The sequence below is a fragment of the Bos indicus genome, chromosome 27, assembly GCF_029378745.1.
Source record: "Bos indicus isolate NIAB-ARS_2022 breed Sahiwal x Tharparkar chromosome 27, NIAB-ARS_B.indTharparkar_mat_pri_1.0, whole genome shotgun sequence".
In the NCBI taxonomy this organism is placed as follows: domain Eukaryota; kingdom Metazoa; phylum Chordata; class Mammalia; order Artiodactyla; family Bovidae; genus Bos; species Bos indicus.
This window is the reverse complement of record NC_091786.1, coordinates 26,497,118-26,505,949: the sequence shown is the minus strand read 5'-3', so window position 1 is coordinate 26,505,949 and position 8,832 is coordinate 26,497,118.

Below are 8,832 nucleotides of genomic sequence, written 5' to 3'. Positions count from 1 at the left end.
CTCAGATTACATTCTTTTTTTCCAGATTACATGTTTATACAACCATTTGTGTTTTTTTTAATGGAGGTATAAATGACACAAAACATGATGTTGTTTCAGTTATACAGCATAATGATTCAATATTTGTACATATTATGAAACAACCAGCACAAGGAGTCTGGTTAACATCCCTCACTATACAAAGTTTCAGAATTTGTTTCTTTCGATGTGAACTTTTAAGATTTACTCTCTTAGCAACTTTCAAATATGCAGCACTGTATTATTATTTATAGTAATTTGGGCGTTGTACATTACATCCCAGGACGTATTTATTGTATAACTGGAAATTTGTACCTTTTGACTCTGTTTCCCCATTTTATCCATCCCTAGCCCCTGTCTCAGGCAACCACCAATCTCTTCTCTGTAAATCTGTTTTTTTTTTAAGATTCCACATGTAAGTGAAATCATATGGTATTTGTCTTTCTCTGTCTGACTGACTTCACTTAGCCTACTAGCCTCTAGATCCATCCTTATTATCACAAATGGCAAGATTTCATTGTATTTTTTATGGCTGAGTTGTATTCCATTGTATTTACATACATACTGTTTTCTTTATCCATTGCTCTATTGACGGGCACTTAGGTTGTTTCCATATCTTGGCAATTTTAAATAACACTGCAATAAACGTGGGGTGGGCTCCCCTGGTGTCTCAGACGGTAGAGAATCTGCCTGCAATGCAGGAGCCCTGGGTTCGATCCCTTGGGTGGGAAGATCCCCTGAAGGAGGAAATGGCAACCCACTCCAGTATTCTGGCCTGGAGAATCCCCATGGACAGAGGAGCCTGGTGGGCTACAGTCCATGAGATTGCAAAGAGTCAGGCACGACTGAGTGACTACATGCACACAAACGTGGGAGTACATACATCTTTTCAAATTTCTTCTTTTTTTTTTTTCTCTCTCTCACCTTTTTATTTATTTATTTATTTTTTTAATTAAAAAAAATTATACATGTGTTCCCCATCCTGAACCCTCCTCCCACCTCCCTCCCCATACCATCCCTCTGTGTCGTCCCAGTGCACCAGCCCCAAGCATCCAGCATCGTGCATTGAACCTGGACTGGCATCTCGTTTCATACATGACATTTCACATGTTTCAATGCCTTGGAAAAATACCCAAGAGTAGGATTGCTGGATCATATGGTAGTTTTATTTTTAGTTTTTTTAGGTACTTCCATCTTAAAGGAAATCAACCCTGAATATTCAATGGAAGGACTGATGCTGAAACTGAAACTCCAATACTTAAGCTGCTGCTGCTAAGTCACTTCAGTCGTGTCTGACTCTGTGTGACCCCATAGACGGCACCCCACCAGGCTCCCCTGTCCCTGGGATTCTCCAGGCAAGAACACTGAAGTGGGTTGCCATTTCCTTCTCCAATGCATGGAAGTGAAAAGTGAAAGTGAAGTTGCTCAGTTGTGTCTGACTTAGCAACCCCATGGACTGTAGCCTACCAGGCTCCTCCATCCATGGGGTTTTCCAGGCAAGAGTACTGGAGTAGGGTGCCATTGCCTTCTCTGAATACTTCGGCACCTGATGTGAAAAGCCGACTCATTAGAAAAGACCCTAATGCTGGGAAAGATTGACGCCAAAAGGAGAAGCAGGTGGCAGAGGATGAGATGGTTAGATAGCATCATCGACTCAATGGACGTGAATTTGAACAAACTCTGGAGACGGTGAAGGACAGGGAAGCCTGGCGCGCTGCAGTCCATGGGGTCACAAAGAGTTGGACACGACTGAGGGACTGAACAGCAGCCATACAGTTGTCTACAGTGGCTGCGCCAATTTACATTCCCACTAGCAGTGCACGAGGGTTCCCTTTTCTCATGTTTCTTTGACATTAAAGTGACAAAGGTTTCATATCAGAAATGTCTCTGCTATTCCTGGTCCCATTAGAAAGCTATCTTTCTCTTCTAATACTATTTTAATACCCAGTTGTTGTTTTTTTTTACCTGACTTCAGGGTTATCTTTCTATAAACAGAATGTAGGGACTTTCCTCCTCACCCTTTCATTGGCGATATTCAAAACTGAACTAAGTGTCAATGAACCTCTGAGAGTCATAGCTGTGGTGCTTAGTCTTCCACAAAATCCTAGAGTGTGAGTCAAGTTCAAGTTCAAGGTCAGACTTACCCTTCTTCTTTGCAGTCTGAAGTGTGTCTGGGTGATCTCTCTTCCGGTTTTCTCGTCACGTAAGAGTGCACAGAAAGCCAGTGAGATGAAACAGCAAAGGACTGATGTTTTGCTTTTCGAACGTCTGAGGGTTAAGTGAGTCTGAAGTTGACTCAGCGGGGTTGCCTGGTGTGCTGCTGCTACTGACGGGCCTGCTCGTCCAGCTGGGTTCACTTAAGGCGCCTTAACTGCTTATCTGCTCCCCCATTTCAGGATGGCTCTTCCCGCATTCCTGACAGCACTTAGCTCGACCTAATGGACAGAATGTGAATCCCAGATGGTACCGTTTCATAAATCCAACCTACCGACCGTGCATTTACGTCTTCAGCAGGCATGGAAACTACAACATACTCAATCCAGGTGTTTTACATTTTAAGATAAGTCAGGTGCCCTTGCAGGGAATTTGAACTACTTTAGAGCAAGCCCACAGTTTTGTTTGCTGTACCCACTGGTGTGGGTTGGGTGACCCTGCTCAACTAGGAGGGCTCCCCATGGGCAGAGCCAGTGGGAAGCTTGTCTGTAGCTGTGAAGTCTTCTTGTCTCGGTGTCATCCAGAAAGGTTGCCAGGAAGCCTTGACCAAGGAGAGGAGAGTGTGTGCGCTTCCTTGAATGAGGACATTAATGGCCCAATTATAGGGAAGTTCTTAGCACCAGATACCTGTTCACTCAGTGCATTGGGAGCCTAAAAAAACAACTCTGATTTAGGAGTGTCCGACTCTGTATGATCCTATGGACTGTAGTCCCCCAGGCTCCTTTGTCCATGGATTCTCCAGGCAAGAATCCTGGAGTGAGTTGCCATTTCCTTCTCCAGGGGGTCTTCCCAACCCAGGGATTGAACCCTGTGTCTCTTATGTCTCCTGCATTGGCAAGCTCGTTCTTTACCACTAGCGCCACCCTGAAAGTTAATCACTCAGTCGAGTCCGACTCTTTGTGACCCCCATGTACTATAGCCCTCCAGGCTCCTCTGTCCATGGAATTCTCCAGGCAAGAATACTGGAGTGGGTTGGCATTTCCTTCTCCAGGGGATCTTCCCGACCCAGGGATTGAACTCAGGTCTCTGGCATTACAGGCAGACTCTTTACCAACTGAGCCACCAAGGAAGCCACCCTAGAGGGCATTAAAATATACATGATGGGTGACTTCCCTGTCAGTCAGTGGTTAAGACTCGGTGCCCCCACTGCAGGGGCACCAGCTCAATCCCTGGTCAAAGAACTAAAATCCTGCATGCCATGTAGCACAGCCAAAAAATTAAAAAAATAAGAAAATATACATGATGGACTCCAACTAAAAGGTGAGCGTGAGTTTGCCCTTTGGTTTGGGCCCTTGGGTGTCACGATTTGCATTTGGCAATGTGCTGTGTAGGTCTTTCCCCTCTTCCGTGTGACAGCCTCTTCTCAATCTTCAGCATCACTTTCCTGAGAAGCCCACCCTAGGGACCTTCTCTGAAGTTGTCTCTTCCCTCCTCCCATCCCTGTGTATCATATCACCTTGCTTATTTAATTCATGGCACGGACCACAGTTTATAATCAGAAATTTGTTTATCTGCATGTGTGTTTTCTGTCTCATCCACTTGTTTATCATCTCACAATCTCAGGGGCCCTCTGTTTTTATTCCTCTTACTGTATCCCCAACATTTAGCACACAATGCTCATTGGTACTTAGTAGGTTCTTAATAAACACTGAATTAATAGATGAATCCATCCATTCAGTAGGTAGCACGACTGACATTCAGTGATGAGATCCCTTATTTTTTATCCTTTACTTTTTAAAGCTTTCTATTTAGTTGTTATAAAGTTGCACATATTTTAGTATAAGATTTTATTCATCATACTTTTAAACTGGTTTGGGAAAGTTGCTCAAATCACAGCTCCAATACCTACCAATAGATCCAGTTTTTTCCCAGAGGTAGTAGTGTTTATTAGATATTCCCATTATCTTAAAGCCCGATGTGTTTGTTCCTATTATAGTTGCTCCAGTATTATCAGACTGACCTCTCTGTTGGCATGAGCTATGGGCTCTCAGTGAGTATTCAAGTTTGAGGGCAGGGAGGAAGGGGTGAGTAAAATGATCCAAGGAGCTTAGAGAGAAAATACTGGAGCTTCTGTTTATATACTTTTGCAGATAGGTAGGAAAGAAATTGACCTTTGTGGATATTTAATATGTTTTGATAGTAGTTCATGGGTGTGCATGTTCAGTCACTCAGTCGTGTCCTGCTCTTTGCGATCGCAGGGACTGTAGCCCATCAGGCTCCTATATCCATAGAGTTTTCCAGGCAAGAATATGGGAGTGAGTTGCCATTTCCTTCTCCGGGGGATCTTCCCCACGCAGGGATCAAAACCACGACCCTTGTGTTTCCTGCCCTGGCAGGCAGATTCTTTACCACTGCGCCACCTGGGAAGCGCCAGTTCATGTTTAAATTTGTGTATTAACATCCAGACATTAGGGGTACATACTCAGTTTTTTTTTTTTTTTTTTTTTTACTGATGGGCTTCTCATTTTAAACCGTGTAGAAGCCACTAGACTACAACATTCTGTTAGGGTAAATTTTTTGAAGACATAGTTGTTTGCGTCACTGATGAGGTCAAAGATCATGGATACTGCTCAATTCAGGATAATTCTCTTTCCATTGGAAAACAGGAAAGCTATAGGTTGTACCTCTGGCCTGTCTGTAGTTCTCCACAACATCACTTTGTAAACACTTAGGATCAGTCCTAGGAAAACAGCTGACAATGGAAACCCCACTGACAGCAGGTTAGTAAAATTATCTTGGTACATGGAGGGCAGAATATTCTATTTTTACCATGTTTTTCCCTCAGGCCTCCGTGAATCAGAGGAACTGTGTCTGTCCCTTGGGTTGATGCGTAATTCTGCTGGAGCTGGTGAAGGTCAAACTGGAGGGCCATTTATGTGATGGAAATTTACATGCGTTGCTTCCATTCTTCTAGCGGTGTGAGACTCACCGCCTCTTGAGTACTGAATTCCTCATGTCAGCTTGAAGTCTGCGCTTCCATAACTTCTGTCCATAGGTCTTCCCAACCCACTAAAGCCCAACCCTCTCTCAAATGACTGCTTCCCAAGGGCTGGAGGAGAGTTTCTTGGGTCTCTGATAGGTTGTTCTGCTTCAGACCAGATATTCCCAGGCTTTTCAAGCTCTTGCCATATTCCATGGTCCTTAGTCACCACGCATGCTAGTTATCCTCCTTGAAATGGGCTCTCATCTGGCCTGGGGTGCGGGGCCCAGAACTATCTGTGATTACAGAGAGATGGCCCAGTGAGTGTAGGCCAGGCACCCCCTCCCTTTGCCCTGAACACCATGTTTCTATCATGTGGATGAGCCAGCTACTGGCTCTCCCTACAGACATATTACATTGCAGACACATACTGAGCCCCGGAATGAGGAAATCCCCTCTCTCCTCCCTGGGAACAAACGTGAATAATGGATCTTTTTTCAAGGTACTATGGAGTTTAGAGGGGAAAAAATGCTATAAATGTCGAGCACCAGCTATCTGCAGCATTCTGTGGGCTTCTGATCCTTATCGATGAGCACACAGACTGATTTATGTCCGCGGTCAGGGTGAACATACTCTTTCACATTCTTTTCTTTTCTCTTGCGATTATCTTACATGTGCCTTTCGACGTATCAACAGAATCTGTAAACTCAGTTCCCTTTAATAGTAACATAACATTCCATTGTCTTAATGTACGACAGTTCGCATAACCTTTTCCTAATTTGGGGCATTGGGTCATGCCCCATTTTTCCACTGTTGTGAATGGTGTTACCGTAAACCTCTCGGTGCTATTTACTTGCTTTTCTCTTTTGCATATTTCCCCTGGGGTCTATTCCTCAGCGGGGACCATTGGGTCAAAGTGTAGGGACAGTTTTATAGCTCTCTTTTATATATTGCCAGCCTGATCTCCAGAGGCGATGGATATTTTTCAAAAGTGCCAAAGAAGACAACCAGGGCCTGGAGAGATCATAGCTTAACTGGAAAAGCTGGTCCTGTGCGTTGCTTCAGGTTCCTCTCTAGTACCCTCTCCAGTGCTAATGATGGAGATATGAAGGAGGGGACTTTAGGAAGACCAGCACCCTCTGTACCCAGACGTGTTTACCCAGAAGTGCAATTGCTTCCTTTCTGGTTGGTTTTTTTTTTTAATGTGGACCATTTTTAAGGTCTTTATTGACTTTGTTACAATATTGCTTCTGTTTCATGTTTTAGTTTTTTGGTCACTAGGCACGTGGGATTCTGGGTCCCCGACCAAGGACCGAACCTGTACCCCCAGCATCGGAAGGCAAAGTCCGGACCACTGGGCCGCAAGGGAAGTCTCTGCTTCCTTTCTGTGAGGGGATTTTTGTCTTCTGAAAGGAGGTTTCACTGCCTGACCTAGGTTCTAATCTCAGCTTTGCCACCACCTCCAAATGTGTGCCATTAGACAAATCCCCTAACCCCTCTGAGTTGATTTCTTCCTCGTCTGTGAAGAGGTTAAATGATACTCCTTACTCAGGGAGTTTTGAGAAGCTTTTGTAGAGTTCTGGGCTCTTGTCATTCCCCATGACTCACTTGGTGTGAAGGGTCTACGAGTTCCTTCCTGCCTTGTACTGCTAGGAGCCAGCTCTGTTTGCCCTGGGACTGAGGGCAATAAACCTCTGTCAGGGAATGCATGGATTGTCTTCACCCATAACCTTGCTTCCCTATGTTTAGGAACTGGAAAACATTGTGGGAAAGTTTATGAAGAATTATGTCTTTAACAGGTGAGGAAAGGCCTGCACGTAAATGTTTATAGGATGTGCTGGGTCTGAGGCCCATGCTTCGGTTTCCTCATCAGTTTCCTCATCAGCGTGGCTGCAGGAAGAGCATCTCGGTTTTTTCAAGACCTCCAGAGGTATATGACTTTGTAGACGAGATGGGCCGAAAGCTTAGGGAGGGAGGTCAGAGAGAGCTCTTCATTTCAGAAAAGGGTACTCACAGGGAAGGGCCTGGGTCTCTGGGTCCCCAAGGCTGTTTGCAGCACCCTTGAGTCCCTGGGAGAGGTTGGGAGGATGTGTTCAGGACCTGCCTTGTGAGACTTCCCTGGAGGCCCAGTGGTTAAGACTCTGCCCTTCCACTGCTGGGGAAGCAGGTTAGATCCATGGGTCGGGAAACTAAGATCCCACATGCCATGCAGTGCTGAGGTGGGGGTGGGGGGCCAAAAAAAAAAAAAAAGACCTGCCTTTCATCTCTCCAGTCTCCTTCTTGCTATTGCAGAAAAATGACAATAGGCTTCTGCAGGGGACCACCCTCCACTGGGGGGACATTTCTTCCATTCTCCAATGGCCTAGGTTAATGGGGCCACAAAGGCTTGCTCCTTCTCCCACCAGCAGGGCTTCCCAGGTGGCTCAGTGATAAAGAATCCGCCTGCCAAGGCAGGAAACGTGGGTTCGATCCCTGGGTGGGGAAGATCCCCTGGAGGAGGGCATGGCAGCCCACTCCAGTATTCTTGCCTGGGAAATCCCACAGACAGAGGAGCCTGGTTGGCTACAGTCCACGGGGTTGCAGAGAGTCAGACACAACAGAGCAGCTGGGCACACACTTCTCCCATCTAGAGGTGGAGTCTCATGCCTCTCCCCTTGGAGCTGGCCTGTCCTTACTGACCTCCTTGACTAGCAGAATGCTGTCCAAGGGACATTCTAGAACTTCTGGGGGTAAAGACCTAAGAAGCTGTGTAGTTTCCACCCAGGTCTCCTGGAACACTTTCTCTGGGAGCCCTGGGCACCACGTGAGAGTTTGTCTGCCCTGAGACTGCCATGCCATGAGGTCTTGGGAACACACTCCACTCAGCAGTTCCAGTCAAGCCCACCAGGCTCGAGACACGTGAGTGGAAGCCACGGACCCTCCAGCTGAGACCTCCTGAGGTGATACACATGAAGCAGAAAAATCACCCAACTGAACTTTCCCGAATTCCTGAACCCCAAGGTCAGGAGACAGACTGCTGTTTTAACCTGCTAAGCCCTGGGGAAATTTTTATGCAGCCACAGAGCAGAGAACACCAGGGCTACCTGGGCTGAGCTGAGTCCCTGCTTCATGCCCTCCCCTCAGCTGTAATCTCGCTTCTCACTCTCGGGACTAAATATCAGAGGCCATGCAGAAGTCATTGACGTCAGCCCTTCTCTTTGACAGGATTCCCCAGATGTATTTTTGGCCTCGTGTCTATTATTTATGATCCCTTGTTGAATTTTACAGTCAGATAGGACAGGAAGCATCGGCAGAGTTCCAGAATCCTGGCTAACTGGATTTTTCTGTTGTATTCAAAGAGGAAATGACAAAGCAAAAATCTCCAGCGCTCTTCCTGTTATATGAGTCGCCCCCGATACATGTGGGGTGACTCGATTCTCTGGCAGCCCTGTTTGGAGAGCCTCAGATCTTAAATGAGGACCTGTTCAGAGCACCCAGATATTTAAGGAATTCCAGTACTCCTTCTTGATGATGCTCATCCTCTTCTGGTATCCCAGGAGACCTGTATTTACATTTATTTTATTTGAATTTATTTAAACATGTCAGAAGATTAAAAGCGCACCTTACCCCTGCAGATGTTTCCCATGGAGACTATTAACAGGACCCAGACACGCACGAGAATCTGAAATACTGAAACAATC